This window comes from Macrosteles quadrilineatus, unplaced genomic scaffold, assembly GCF_028750875.1.
Source record: "Macrosteles quadrilineatus isolate MER2022 unplaced genomic scaffold, UCM_ALF_1.0 Scaffold_7__1_contigs__length_78375512, whole genome shotgun sequence".
In the NCBI taxonomy this organism is placed as follows: domain Eukaryota; kingdom Metazoa; phylum Arthropoda; class Insecta; order Hemiptera; family Cicadellidae; genus Macrosteles; species Macrosteles quadrilineatus.
The window spans coordinates 61,813,747-61,830,261 of record NW_026542600.1 but is presented as its reverse complement, the minus strand read 5'-3'; the positions used below and the strand labels follow the sequence as shown (position 1 = coordinate 61,830,261).

At 33.1% G+C, this 16,515-nt stretch overlaps 1 protein-coding gene across 10 annotated transcripts in view; it reads right to left on the bottom strand.

Moving 5' to 3' along the window:
- LOC128997786 (tropomodulin-like) overlaps positions 1–16,515 on the bottom strand; it is a 137,373-nt gene that overhangs the window by 57,063 nt on the left and 63,795 nt on the right. The window contains exon 1 of one of the 10 annotated variants that reach the window (XR_008491147.1): positions 5,688–5,821. The exons of the other annotated variants lie outside the window; for them this stretch is intronic. The gene's annotated coding sequence lies outside the window, so the exon portion shown is untranslated. Of the gene's footprint in view, positions 1–5,687; positions 5,822–16,515 lie in introns of those variants that run through there. 10 annotated transcript variants of the gene reach the window in all.

The following is a 16,515-nucleotide window of genomic DNA, read 5'->3' as shown; positions in this document are numbered from 1 at the left end:
CTGTAATTGCTAAAATTGTATACTTAATATTTAAACTTCAATTTTGAAGTTTTACTTAATAAATACATTTTAGTATTTTACAATTTGAACTATTAGCGTGTAAGCCAGTTTACTCTTTTGTAGCAACACCAAAACGTTTGCAGCAAAAATTAACGCAGTAAATGTCCTTATTGTTTGTGCGCGGACTCTAAAAATACCAGGATGTGCGTTCAATTACATACAACTTCGTTATTTGTGGTTCAACGTTTTGCCCTCAAGTTCTTAGATGAGGCTAGGATGCACAGGATGCACTCCATATAGTAAATATATAACATGAATTTATCGACTGAATGAGAAACATACTTTAACTTTTACTCTCGAAATGAACAAAATACAAACACAATAGTTGTTCTATACAATTATACTAGTTTTTAAACATGACCAATACCAACCAGACTTTACAATACAGTTTTAGCATTCAATTGAAGGAGCTTTGCATGATCACGTTGTAATGAGAAATGGCTTTGTATCTTGTGTGGGCAATATTCATCAACTTGATCTCTACACGGTAGTATGTACACCTGTTTCGGTAGTTGCAGTAATTTTCTGAACAGGTTTGGAGTAAAGTTGCAATTTTAATCAATTGAAATACTACCCTTATTTCATTATGTATAAACATGTTATACATAGAGTCGTCATAATTAAACTTAAGTCAATACAGGAGGTTCAATAACCCCGCCTCAGCAAACCTGCAGACTAAGCGAATTTCAATTTGTATGATTGGATTTTTACTTAAATATTCCCATAAACAAGTCGTATTTATTAAATAACATTAGATATAACGAGTGCTTAGGTTTGATGCTACAGAGAAGGTACAAGTTTTTTTTTCGATTTTCTCCCTGCTACCTTTGATTGTCAATCCCACTTTTTCTCTAAATATAAAAATCCTTAAATACTATTTTTGGCGCTGTATTAAAACAAGTTTATTGTTTTGTGGACGCTCTTTTCTGGTGGAGTAATATTCTATCAATATTTAATTTATTAGTTGACCTGTAGATGCATACACTATAGACATCATAGAGTGGATGAATCCAAATAAAAATGGTTTTTAGCTTTCTACAGCGCATGAGGTTGCCATTTTCCCGAAGAGCATACAAACTACCCCCAAAAATGTTTCTCTTATTTAGCCAGTTTAGCTGTGAATGTTACTAAGTTAGATTTTTTCATTTAACAGGAGATTTTTTACTGTCTCATTTATGATCATTTTACTGAAAAATGTTTAATCATCGATACGTTTATGTGAGATTAAGATTATTGAACAAGAAGTGCACTGATTTACCCCTTTTGGCACAGGCATGTTATGTGAATTTGATTTTAATTAATCAGTTCAAAACATGGCTTAACTAAAGCAGAACCATGTGTACAGTTTCAACTCAAGAGGTGCCTTAACTCAATGCAAATCACCATCCTACAAAGTTATCGTGTTTTAATCAGCAGTCATGTATGGAATAAATGGTACGTCGTACTTTCTAAAGCGTTTGTATGATAATACAGGCATTAGGCAAGGTTCGTGGTTAGGATATGCCGAACTCGTGAATGTTATGGGGAAACCTAACCTAACCTTAGTGCTGGAGGTGTAGTACCAGCAATGTCGCAAATATCAGCTGATTTAATCTGAGTTAATAACAGTGTTGCCATGAAATCAACACACGGCATTAAACCAAGAGTATAGAACGTGATTCGTCGTCCATAAAATCTCCAAGCAAATGTAGTTATTAAACCAAGTTATTAATGGACTTCGCATAAAATAACATACGTTCTACCAATTATTATTTTTAACACTCACTCAAAAAAGGATAAAAGTTAAGTACGCAGCAAACTGTACGTATCACTTACGCTGTGAAAAAGTAATCTGAAATCTTAAAATGTGTCATCAAACATTGTGCAGATAATACTCCTACTTTTGTTACAATCACTACAAATGCATAATGGTGTTGAAATGAAAGTATAGATGTTTGTGTGTAACTCTGAAGTTTCATCGCGTGAAAACTACTGGACAGATTGAGCTGACATTTTGCAGAGAGGTACTTGATAGTCTTGAGAAACACATAGGTATATTATAGTTGTGGAAGTCTAGGGCTATGCACCACGGGGGTTCAAAGATTCCATGTTATTTTTATTTGAGTATTCATATTTAAAAGGAATTAAAGAATTTTTCCAGCTGGTTCAACTAATTAAGTTGGTTCTATGATATTTAATAACATTAAAAAGTTACAAGGTTTACCAACAGGGTGCAGCACTATTAATTTTTGCATTTATGACAGCAGAGAATTTAAACTAAGCAGCAACCAAAAGCTGTGATACACAATGAAAACTGTCAAAGTAGGATTGTTTACAGTTATGTTTGTGTTTTTAATTTAATAAATAATTTGTGATATTTTGCGAATGTTTGATGATTTACTTTATCCTATTGTTTAGATGTGTTATACTATAGCATACCGGAAATTTAAAGAACCAAATTTTCTCAAACCGTGTCCTACCCCATTGAACACGCAGATAAGCAGTATGCAATAAGCATTTTATACTTATACGCCAACCCCGTACGGATACTCTGCTAGTAATATATAACAGAATAGCACCTATTTATGAAAGATTATTATTATTAGAACCAGATCAACAAATAAAACCCAGCAAAACTAAGTTCAGTTTCATACTCGCGCTAACCAAGAACCGAGACAATATTAGTCAATTGTTGAAAGATTGGTCTCCATCGGTCCATAGTTCCTACCTAACTAATTGAATCAATAACAATACTCAATCCTACTTACGCACGTAACGATTTACTTACACCATATTAACATTCGAACGACATAAACGAAGTAGTTAATCTCGTATAAAATTGAAGACAATGTGTACGGATTATGGTAGACTCATATAATACATAAACAGACCTTTATGGAATTATACGCATTTTAAACATACATCTCAATTTGATCAATTTCGGTTAATTAATTTGATTAAAAGAGAGGTTATTCTAATGTAATGTCAACGAACTACTGTATCTCTAAAGGGTTTGCTCTTTGCTTTATTTGCAGCAACTTCTGAACATAGGACTATAGATTAAAGAATATACCTAATATACAGGGTGGCTGAAAAGTAACTTGCACCCCCCCTTAACTTTTCAACCATTTGAGGAATTTAAAATTTGTTTGCGTCAAACTTCTTAGATATGAGGGGCTACAATAATTATGGTCAATTTTGAAAATTTTGCCTTTAGGGGTAGTGGGGGTAGGGGGTAGCTCAACATTTTCAAATGACAAGTATGGTCGAGTTTGGTATCATTTTACAGGTCTTGAGGAAACATAAAAATTGACATAAAGAAAACCAAAATCGGCCCACTAATAACAAAATGGCGCTCTAAAACGTTTCAAATCCAAATAACCATGAGGGTGGCTGAAAATTAACTTGCAGCTCCTTTAACTTTTTAACTATTTGAGATATTTGAAATCGATTTGCTGCAACTTGTTTGGATATGAAGGGCTACAATAATTATGGTCAGTTTTGAAAATTTTGCCCTTAGGGGTAGTGGGGGTAGAGGGTAGCTCAAAACTTTCAAATAGCAAGTATAGTCGAGTTTGGTATCATTTTACAGGTCTTGACGAAAAATAAAAAATAACATAAAGAAAATAGAAATCGGAGCATTAATAACAAAATGGCAGTTCAAAATTACTTTTTATGACCATTGTCCCAATCATTTTTAGCTGCCATTTTGTTATTAATCGTCCGATTTTTATTTTATTTATGTTAATTGTTATGTTTCGTCAAGAGCTGTAAAATGATACCAAACTCGACTATACTTGCTATTTGAAAATGTTCAGCTACCCCCTACCCCCACTACCCCTAAGGGCAAAATTTTCAAAACTGACCATAATAATTGTAGCCCCTCATATCTAATAAGGTTGCCGCAAACAGATTTCAAATATCCCAAATGGTTGAAAAGTTAAGGGGGGTGCAAGTTACTTTTCAGCCACCCTGTATAAAAGAGTCTCTACTCTTAAATCTATTATAGAACGTAGAATAGCAAGCCTAAATGACTAACATGGCAAAGTAGGAAGAGACAAGTTACCAACAATGTAGAGTACAATGTCATATAACAATCACATTTACTTATAGGAACAGCTGCTCCTTACAAGTCGGGAAACAGCTGTTGTGGTGAAATCTTCACTCTTTATGATTAGTTGAAAAACTGGCTTGAATGAAAGTATGTAGAACCATATGTAGAACGGCTACCACTTAAATATTAATGTACTATTACGATGTGAGTTATGAAAATGCCTAAATAATGGTATTGGGAGCACAATAAAAAGTAATAATGTTAATACAACTTAAAGATATATATTATACTTAGTGAATAATCTTAGTTATAGATGATTTTATCTCGAGTGCTGTTTACCTTTAGTGAGTAGTATTTTTCTCTAGGAATTGTGCTTAATTCCTAACGAGGATTTAAGTGGAACTTGTTGACGATAAGGGAATGACTTTGTGACTCAGCAAGAAAGCGTGAAAAATCAAAAATAACTCTCCAAAATAAATTGTAATATCCATACATTTTTCATTGTAACTTTTAAACCAGCCTAGATGAGAACTAACTTATTTTACAGTTTTACTAGCAGTGTACATACTACTAGTGTACTAGCAGTTTGTACACAGTGAATTCATTGTTCTATAATACTTCTTGATGGACAATTCATATTTTATAAAACTATAATATTATAGTCCATGATTAAGACAGAAATTTGAGTTTCAAATAAAATAATAAATCTAAAGGGAATATACACAAAATTGTCTGTAAACTATAATAAGTTGTATAGTGACTGGATTGTATCGTTTCAAGCTTGTGTTTAAACAATGTATATAATTATTATAAACTTGCATATAATATTATTCATTTTGTACGTTCACTTTTTAACTTGACTTACGCTCCAAATTGTTGAGGTCCGATGATCCAAAGATTTAAAAATTTTATAACGAATCCAAGTGATTTAGATTACGTAAAATGAAACTAAGTTCGACCAATCATAACATGTTCCCTAAGCCACATCAAAATTGTTAAGCAACAGAGTTTTAATTATATAAGATTAATATATAAGAGAAACTTATACATCAATCTTAGTTAATGTGATACATTGATTAGAGTGACATTAATTGCGACTATTGGATTACATAGAAGCAGGTATTTAAGCCAATTTATATAACATTGATTGAATTTTTAAAATTATCGTTGTTCCATTCAGTTTGTCATAAAGAAAAACAACTATTTGGATAATTTAATTTCAAGACTTGAACAAAATGGATCTACAAATTAACAAACGTCTTTGTCCTAAGAGATGTACTAAGTTTATTTTTTTAAGCTTTTTCATTTCTATTCTAATTGTATTTGTTTACATTTTAAGTAGTAATAGGACCATGTGACACTCCAGTGTTTTCAGCGACTTTCAAGTGGAGAGTGTTTTCATGTTTGTTTAAAATTTTTAGTATATTTGCTGATCTAAACATTTTCTGAGGAATCTTAAATGTGTATAATTTGTGTATACTGTCCTGACAAAGATAAATTTCATTATTTTATTATTTTTCTGCACTGCTACTCCCGAATATCAAAGAATATCATTAAAAAATATACTTTATTACTACTAAAGGTTTTATCTTACCTTAGGCATCTTGTAAAACTTAAGTAAGGCTTTACACACACGCAGTGGAGAATCCTTATAAAATAGGTAAACCGAGACGCACCGTATACTGTACACTCGCCTGACAACCTATCGATCCGTCCTGACAGTAGGACTGTCGCGACACGATCAGCTATGGCCGACAGGAATTACCGTTCTGGCGCCAAAATGTATTAAATGCCCCTCGGCACGCTAACCTGCCAGTGGTATTGCACTTGCACTTGGAATCTTGGCTACAAGCCACTACCTTTGTTGACATCATGTTTGATAAGGCGATTGGTTCACACAACAATACAATCAGTGTTAACAGTGGACAGGCAATATGAAAATCGTACAAGAATGAAAGCTTGTTTATCTAAACTGAATTATGTGAACTGTTTTGAGGAAAATGTATGGAGTGTGCAATGATTTGGGTGTGTAGGTACAGAATGAACATCCATGAACATTGGTTTGACTGGTTTGAATATGTACAATATGTACATAGATGTACAATGGTTTGTGTATGTACAATATGTACATATATTTACAATGGTTTGTTTGTGTACAATATATACATCCATGTACAACGGTTTGTGTATGTACAATATGTATATATATGTATATATATATATGTATATATGTATATATATATATGTATATATACACACATTGACAATGGTTTTCCTATCACTGAATGGACATGTGTCACATTGCCACACTTGTAAGCAGGGTACAAATTAGCTCATTTACGCTCTAGAGCGGGAATGACTATTGCCGCATGCTAAACCAGCTGATATCACAGTTAAAACCTTAAAAAGGAAACATAGCTTAAATGACATATTACACTCCAGTTTAAAGTTAATCTGCGAGTTTTGATAAATAAATTATGGTGGTAGGAAAAATATTGTGCGTTTAACGAGCACAAACAGTCATTGCCGCTCTCGAAATGTGTGGCTGCACCAAGCTTGTTCTCGAGCGGGTACTTATAGCTATATCCTATCACTACAAGGAATTTATTACATTGTAGAAGCCACATGTAAACAGCCTGTAAACAGTACGCAAAATAGCTCATTGCCACTATAGAGAGGGAATGGACACTTGCCGCTCGCTAAATGAGTTGATTTCACAGTTGCCGTTTCTAGACCAATCACAGGTATGAATCTGGAACGAAGGTTACTAACCGGTAAGGAATAACGTATCCTTTAAAAACAAACATAACCTAAATAACATATTATACTGAATACATCTCAAAAGTTGTTCTGTATGTGTGTAGGATTTTTATACAAAAAGCTTATGTTCACGATGGCTCAAGCTACTCTGATAGCTCTGAGAGAGGACGTTAATGCTTAGGAAGCCTTCATGTAAAGAATTACGGTGTAACTGACTTTTACCTGTTTTCTGATCGCATAAACTATTAATTTACATCAATAAATAGCTGTCAGTAAAAGTTACGAAATGTAATAACTATATTTTAACTACCTCTGCGTACAAGGAGAAATGGGAGCCCTAGATATATTGGGAGGTGGCTAAATCCCTCCACATTTGGCTGCTTACAGACCAGGTTAGTTAGATATAGCCAACTTTTCGGCAATACCAGTTGGCTCCCGTCGTATTTTCGCAGTTCTGCCTCGAGTAATTTGAGCTACTGTAACTAAAGTTAAGATTGATGAAACAAAATAACGTTTTATGTTACTGAAACAAAGTTTTTAAATTTGAATTAATGTATCGTGTGACTCGGAGTGTTCTGAGAAGCGTTATAGAAATGAAACAACTTTAGAGGCTCGAATATAAACACACAATATACAAACATAGAGACCCTCTTTTTACAGGGTCACTGAGGCACGACCAGGATTTGTAACTGTCTAATACTTCACACAGTTTGTAATTAGGTATATTTTTCTGAGGTAAGCTACACGCTCTCCTGTAGAACTAACGCCGGGCAAGTGTGCTGGCCCAATTAATTGTTGCTTCTAATAATGTTTTCCGCGTTGGCACCCCGCCATGTTGAGTTGGCCGCGTGCTCTGGATATATCTCGGGGATGTGGCTTCTATCAGTCTCGTCGCAGAACACAAGGGAGAGTGGACTCCTGTAGCCGATGCTGCAAATCGGCGAGTTGATGATTATTTGCCAGCTACATCGATTGCTTTGCGAAGATAGCAAATAGTAATAGTTCAAATCATCATATAAAAAATGGTATGCGATGTAAACTAAATTATAGTTCTATTGCGAATACTTATAGTAAATTACTTTCGTATGAAAGGTTATACAAATAATAAATAATTGTTCAATAAGTTTTACATTTTTTATTTGAAGTATCACTTTTAAATCAAGAAATATATTGTATTTAAAACGACACAACTCTTAATTTTAAGATTCATATTGCCAATTGCAACAATGGTTATTTGTGTAACTAGTGTGCAAAGTGGCACTTTACTGCACATGACATAAATGCTTGCCTGCACGAGCCGCAGGAGAGTGTAGAAAGTTTCTCGAGTGCAGAGAAGGCACTTTGCGCTCGTGTTACACATATTGTTCCTAAAGTTACTCTAAAACATAGAAATAATTAGTCTTTCAAACACTATACAACATGTTTTTAGGTTTGGTTAAATCCAAGCGTTGAAATATATGATAAACACTGCACAGCTGATCGTAGTTGTAAGTGTTGCCAACTTATTTTCAAGCGTACACTTATTACGTGCCTAATAAAAGCACATTGTTATGTGTTGTTTGGTTGAAATACTGGAGTACGACAGAAAAATTATTGCGGAAAAAGAAAGTGAGTGCGGCAAACGTAAGTAAATGCAGCAATTAGCTTCTTTGCGTACTATTATCAGTGTAAGGAAGCCCACTTTGTCAGGTAACTGTAGGAAAACAAATTAGAAACAGCAATTTATCTTAATTGCTGTACTAGTGTCGTAGGCTTATAAACGTTTGTATGCGATTTACAAGCACACTGTACACTAGTAACATGTCTGCGATTTAAAGCAAAAAATTGGCCAAACTGACTAACGTAAATGTACTTAGTCGTATCTCCGGATCAAGCAAATCCTTTCTAAACCCCTCATGTTTATATAGAAAATATGTTTTTAGTCACTACAAACTAGGCAAGGTATTATTAAATCAAGGTGAAGAAGACCAGAATAGTGATCCTTAGGTAAAGAGTAAAAATATCAAAATGCTATTACTGTTTATTTACGCAGAGTAATTTAAATAAAAATGTGTTGTTTAACAGAACATTGCTTTCATATTTGTATCAGTATCAATGGTTTATAAAACTAATTTTACTTAAAATTTATTCAACCATAATATATGTACATGGATTCTTACCAAATGTATTTTAATAAAATTAATTATATATTAGACATGAATTTCCCATTTAGCGAATAAGCTATTACCATTGACTATATAACACTACTTAGTGTTATATAGTCAATGCTATTACTGTAAGTCTCATGTCACCTAGACCTAGGACCGCTTTACTTTTTTCGTTTTGATGTCCTCAGAGCCCAAAAACACTACCCATTTCAAATCATAAATATAATATATGTCGTTTAGCACGATAACTCAAGTAAATACGTGCAGCTAACCTGCAGACTAAGTGAATTCCCATTTACCTGGCTGTATTTTCACTAAAATATCCCCTTAAACTGTCAGACGTTTAAAGAATATTAATTTTAATGAGTACTTAGGTTTTCTGCTATAAGGAAGGTACAAAGATGTGTGTTTTTTTATTAAATGTTGATAGCTTAGTATGAAATAAACAAATTCAATTAAAATATATCCATTAACTTAAGGAAACTACAGCATTTTCTCTTTTTCTCCGTAAGAATAGCATGGGAATTTCAATTTACACTTTTTTGAAATTTTCTCAGTAACCGTCAGGCATACAACAATGCTATAGTATACTAAATTCTTAGTTTTTTAAGCTCTACAGAATGGTTCAGAAAGAAAATGCAAAACTTTTTGTTTTCAGGGTCAAAATTGGAAACCCAATTTTTACCCCATAAAACCCACCATAAATCCCTGTTCCTATTATCCGATCATGCTAGTTCGTGAACAAGTTAGAATAAACTAAGATTGTTTGTACCGAATTTCATCAAAATCGGATAATGTTTGTTCGAGTTATCGCGCTAACGGACATACACATATATGAATTTGAACGAATGGTGTTTTTGGCCTCTGTGACCTGAAAACGAAAGAGTAAATTGGTCCCAGGCCCTGGTCTTGCCAAGAGACCTACAGTAATAGTTTATTCCATGTATGGAAAATTCGCTAAAATCATCCGATTATGGTGAAATTTGGTAAATACGTGTAAACATACGTTTATTTGAAAGAGTTCGTGAACCAGCATGATTGGACCAAGGGAACGAGGTTTTACAAGGGATTTGATATAATAATAGTATGTTATTGTACGTCTAATGGTTACTAAAAATATTCCAAAACTGTACATTTTAAATCTCTGTTATTCTTATGGAGAATAAATACAGTATTGTAATTTAAAGAAATTGTATTTTTTTTCAAATTAGGTTAATTTATTTGTTTCATACCGACCTATTACCATTTTAGAAAAAAAATCACTTTATTAAATTCCTTGTAGCAGCAAAACTAAGTACTTATTAAACTACAATATTGAAATAGTAATTCTGATATTTCAATGAAATATTTTAGTGTAAATCGCATTTGGCAAATCGAAAGTCGCTTAAGGCTGCTGGTTTGCTGCAGTGGGGTAATTTTTAATTGTTATTTTCAAAGCAAAAAATAAAATAAAATTTAAATCAAATAAAATAAAATCTGTTATTTTATATAAAATGTTCAAAAAGTTTAATTTAAACTAGCTTTATGGCCAGGCAAGGCAAGGGGGTGACGTCAGGCCATTCATCACGTGTTTATGATGATTTTATTAAAGAAGTAAGTAGTCCAGTTATTTTATAACATAAAATATTTTCGCACGAATCGCAACCTTTTTGCAATTTAAACTAAATACCATTAGTATTTATTTCAGTTGCCCTGCAAAGTAGCCAAAGTGTACTTTCAAGTTTTCCCATTAGCTAAAAGAATTAATTCTCCTCCAAGGTCGAGGTATGACAAATTCACTCACATGTTGGTAACATTATTCAACCCCTTTTAAATAGACTAATCAAAGTAATTCAACATCGAGAGCGTTGCCAAAGCAGCGTCATTTAGTGACCAACTAGTAAACCAACCAGCAGAAGAGGAGAAATTTCCGTCATTTCAGTTCCTCATCAAGTAGAATCTTTTATCAGCTGACTGATAAGTTTTGCAGAAACAGAAACGTACATTCCCTCCAAATCCGTCTCTTGTGAATATAACATGTGTAAACACGTCCAAGGGTGAGCTTTACGCGGGAAAGATATCGCTTTTATAATGATTATTGACAGGCTTTACGCCTTCGATACCAGAAATACACGTCGTATTTCATGATTTGTTCGCGGAAAATACAACGTCATAAATTTCAGATCTGGATCATGTTATGAATTGCGTTCTATTCTACTTCCACTATAAAACAACTGCTAACAATTTTATTTGTAAACATTCTAAGGAATCCGGTGGTAAACAACCGGATTGAAATCTAAATTTAAGCTACGGTCGTTATCATTTAAATTCAGATTGTTAAATTTTTCAATATACTTACAACAGTTAACGTATTCTTCACAATTAATCTTTATTTTAATAACAACAACCGTCTTTAGGTTAAGACATAATGACATCCATAATATAATAATATGACATGTGGCTGCTAATAATATTCTTAATCAGGCAAATGAGTGGTACAAAGCCAATATGTTGTTAATTAATAGGGAAAAAACTCAAACTGCTGTTTTTACTTTGACCAGTGCTGGTAATTTAGAAAATGAATTCTCTCAGTGTGTTAAGCTCCTGGGTATGCACATAGATTCGAAACTAACATGGCATGAGCATGTCAAACACCTATGTAAATCGTTACACCGAATAATATGTTTAGTTAGAAAGTTAAAAGTCTGCATATCCCCTGATTGCTTAAGAATGGTTTATTTCTCTCTTTTTCAAAGTAGAATTGTCTATGGTTTGATGTTTTGGGGAAATTCTAGCTCCATAAGTAGTGTGTTAGTAGCCCAGAAGAAGATGTTGAGAATCATCACTAACTCTGACACAAATACACACTGCAAACCTATTTTTTCACAGGAAAAAATTCAAACTGTAATCAACTTGTACATTTTTGCATGTCTCTTACATACCAAAAAGCACCTAAACACTCTCATTCTCCACAGGCACGTACACAACCATGGTACACGAGGTCAAAACAAAATCTGCAGACCCTACACAAGACTGACCAAGGTTCTCACGTCCTTCGAAGCTACAGGTATTGACCTTTTCAATTGCTTGCCTTTTTCAGCTCAGCATGTTAGCTTAGGTAGTTTTAAGAATGTGATATATGCATGGTTGATAGTAAGGCCCTTCTACAGCCTTAAAGAATATTTTGAAGCAGACTTTAGCTCCATCAATTTTGCATGATGTTTTTAGTTTTTTTTCTTCTTCAAAATAGCCAATCTTATTTAATTTTGTAGAATGAACACTTATTTTTATGTTTGCTTTAGTCAGCATGTTTTACTATTGTACTTATGACTGTCTTGTGCATTTCAAGCATCCATGACAAGATCGATTGCATGTAATTTTGCCTAAAGATCAATAAATGTCTTATGTCTTATGTCTTATATATATATATATTATATTAAAATAATAAGCATATACATTTCATACCTGTTGAAATAATATCTAATTGCAATTGTTAATAGATTAGTTCACACTAAATACAACTTACCAACATTTCTACTAAGATTGGTCGCCATGTTAAGTCACATGTAAAAGATAAATCAGCTGTAATGGCTGCGATGTGAGTTAGGGTGCCAAATCTAGTAATGACATGTGTATTACTCTCTTCGGCTAGAGTTTCTTTGCAGGTTGGCACTACTTTTACTATGGCACAGCTGTGGGTGTAGACATGTCCAGCAGACGATTGCGGAAACAGCTGTTCCACAGCCGTCTTGATTTCACCTACGTTTTTGTTTCTGTCAACGATACGTATTACGTATCACTTTTGCTTGTTAACCTTCAATGTTTTTTAAAAATATTCCTAGCACAAGATATCCCGTGGGAGCGAAAAAGAAGGAATGATTGAGAGTGAGATTTTTGTTTTGCAGTTTCACATTCTGTAGATATGCAATAAATACAACTTAAGTTACATTAACAATATTAAATGATATGTATTATTTGACATTCTGTGGTTGGAAAATTTTAATGTACTTCACTTAAAAATAAAAATTTGGAAGGTACCAATTAATCAAATCTTCTCTAAAACCCCTTCCAAATACTTAACAGAGTTTATCACTGGCTGGACGGAATTAAAAATACCCCCACCGTAGCAAACCTGCGGGCTGAACGAATTTACAATCTGCTAGGTGTATTTTCACATAAATATTTCCTAAACATTTCAGATTTATTATCTATTTAAGGAATAAATTATTTAAATGAAACAATCTAGGAAATAACTGAAAATCATGTTCAAACTGTGTAACCTACAATTTTCCCAACTTTTAATTCAGAATGTTAGTTGAATAATACTTTAAAAACGTCAATATTTTAAAACGTAAGGATTGGAACATTTTTGATGTCGTTGATGGGTTCACATTTTAGATGGTAAATAAGTTAATAAACGAGGACTTTCTATAAGTTTCTAGTTGTAAAGAAACAGATCTCTCTAATATCACTAATATGGACGAAAACACTATGATTATTTTGCTGTAACATCGATAATTTATAAAAATATAACACAAAACTACAGTTTAAAGCACTACTTGTTGCATATACAGCAAGTTGTATAAAAAATACATGCTACCGATTACTAAACACTAGTCATACCTTTCATGGTACTGCATAACGCACTGCACTTTGTAAACTCTAGTGTATGCATTACCTGAAACACACAAAAAACAATAAATTAAATGTTTAGCTGAAAATCTACAACAAAACTGTATACTATCATTGACTTTTGGATCTCGTCATTCGCCTATTGTGTCTGATGATGATTGGAGTGTCCAATCGAAACCGAGCACCATTATCCTTTATGTGTATTTACCGTCTTGTGAGTAACAGTATAAGCGTAAATATATGTTTTAAGTGTTATAAGACGTTTCTTTTATTTACTTTCCGTACCTCAATACCTTCCCTCTAGCATCAAACCTAAGTACTTATTAAAATTAATGTTATTCAAATAGGAAATAAATCTGACAATATTAAGACAAAACTTTAATAGAAATACAGCCAGGTAAATGGCAATTTGCTTAGTCTGCAGGTTTGCTGCGGTGGGGGTAATTGTTTTTATGAAAGTTAATGAGGATGACACATAAAATAAACTATAGTTTCAATAAGTTGTCCTTACAGTTTGGCTATGTTTAAGATTTGGAGTAGGTACTCAAACAAATCCGTAATTTACATCTGTACCTTTCGGAGGCTCAATTCGTTGTAATTCTAAGAAGGATACAGTCTTAACATTGGAAAGGAAAATCTAGTGCTCTTTGTAGTTGAAAATCTATTGTTGAGATATTTTTATAAAGTGACTCAAATAAAATTGAAGCAAAAAAGCACAAACATATCTTTTAAAAAGTATTCTTTGTTTATCTGGTAATGTTGGATACCTAAGTATAAAACAGAAATATTGATCATTGAGCATAAAAAGACAAAACTCAAGTGACGAAACAAAACACACATTAGTCTAGCGCCATATTTTGTCAAAGAACAAGGTGTGAAAGTGACAAATGTTCACTTCGGCAGTCTAAAAATAACTTACAAATGATCGGAGCATTCCAAAACTGTTGAGAAATGCACTGCGCCAATTCGCTGTACTAGCTGAAGTATGGGAACTGACGTAGAAACAGTTTAGATCACAGTTTATGGGTTATGCATGTAGCCGTAGTCGGTGACAGTCCGTAGACCTGGCACCAGAAGCGCATAAATATCCGCGATGTAAACAAATAAACATGTAAAAATATTGTGATTGTCGCGCGCGGAGTACGTGCAAAGTCAACGCTGAAACGTAATTGAACAAGTGGAAAATACGTGGTCAAAAATCCAATATTTATAAAAAATTATGATTGTGATTAGGGCTACTACTATATTAGTAATCAAAAACATTATAGAAACATTAGTACCCTTTTAGATTCATTTTAATTAACAATCGACATGTTTCAACACTTAGGTCATAGTCATGTTTACATTTTATACATATACAATTATAGACAAATACGGAAAATGAAATTCATAGTAAGTTTTATTTTATTTTAAAAATCTGTTTATAAATAGTTTTATCATTCAGTGATTTGTAAACGTACTCCTAGTTAACTTTATTTAATTTAACTATTTCCTTTAAAGTTTACCACTGTCATAGGGATTATACATGTTACTATGTTATTCGTTTAGTGCTCTGCAAAATTTGATTTCATTGTCGTTTTGTTACATGATTTTATTTACTTACCTAATCGAAACTCGACATGAATTCAAAAATATAAATGACAATTTAGAAATCCTAGAATATGAAAGAAATAAAACAAAATTAAATGTCAAAGAAGATTTTCATATATACACAAATTACAAAAGATCTCCTCAAAATTTACTGAATTCCATGAACATCAACAAAACAAATCCGATATTTGAAAAAATCCTACAGTAGCAATAAAACAGAAATATTATATAATATACGCAAAATTAAACAAAGAATAAATCAAGATCCTCTAAATTTTAAGTTAGCTTAACATATGACTATACAGGGTGAATAAAAAGTCAAGACCCCCCCATCTAATATTTTTCCAAGTAAATATACAGAGATATCCTTTTGGGGGTCGTGCAATCTTGGCAGGAAGTTTCATTTTATGATTTTGAAATTTTTGAGTCTCCCCCCAAAAGGGGGGATTTGGGGGGTAACTCAAATATTTTAAATGTAAACCCCCTTCAAGTGACACCTCATTTTGAAGTGTTTACAAAAACTTAATGAATGGTGAAAACTAGAGGTCGCTATCTCTTCTCTGTCCAAAATGGTAGCCCGTCAAAGGTTGTGGAAAATCAATGGTAAAATTGGTTCGTAATTGTAATATTGGCTACCATTTTGGATAGAGAAGAGATAGCGAACTCTGGTTTTCACCATTCTTTAAGTTTTTGTAAACACTTAAAAATGAGGTGTCACTTGATGGGGTTTTACATTAAAAAGTTGTTAGTTGCCCACCCAATCCCCCCTTTTGGGGGGACACTCAAAAATTTTAAACGTAAACCCCCATTTAGTGACACCTCATTTTGAAGTGTTTACAAAAACTTAAAGAATTGTGAAAACCAGAGTTCGCTATCTCTTCTCTATCCAAAATGGTAGCCAATATTACAATTACGAACCAATTTTACCATTGATTTTCCACAACCTTTGACGGGCTACCATTTTGGTCAGAGAAGAGATAGCGACCTCTAGTTTTCACCATTCTTTAAGTTTTTGTAAACACTTCAAAATGAGGTGTCACTTGAAGGGGGTTTACTTTTAAAATATTTGAGTTACCCCCCAAATCCCCCCTTTTGGGGGGGCACTCAAAAATTTCAAAATCATAAAAAGAAACTTCCTGCTAAGATTGCACGACCCCCAAAAGGATATGTCTGTATATTTACTTGGAAAAATATTAGATGGGGGGGTCTTGACTTTTTATTCACCCTGTATTTATTCCTTTCATTATTTTTGTTATTGTATTTGTATAAAATGTAAACATGACTATGACCTAAGTGTTGAAACATGTCGTTTGT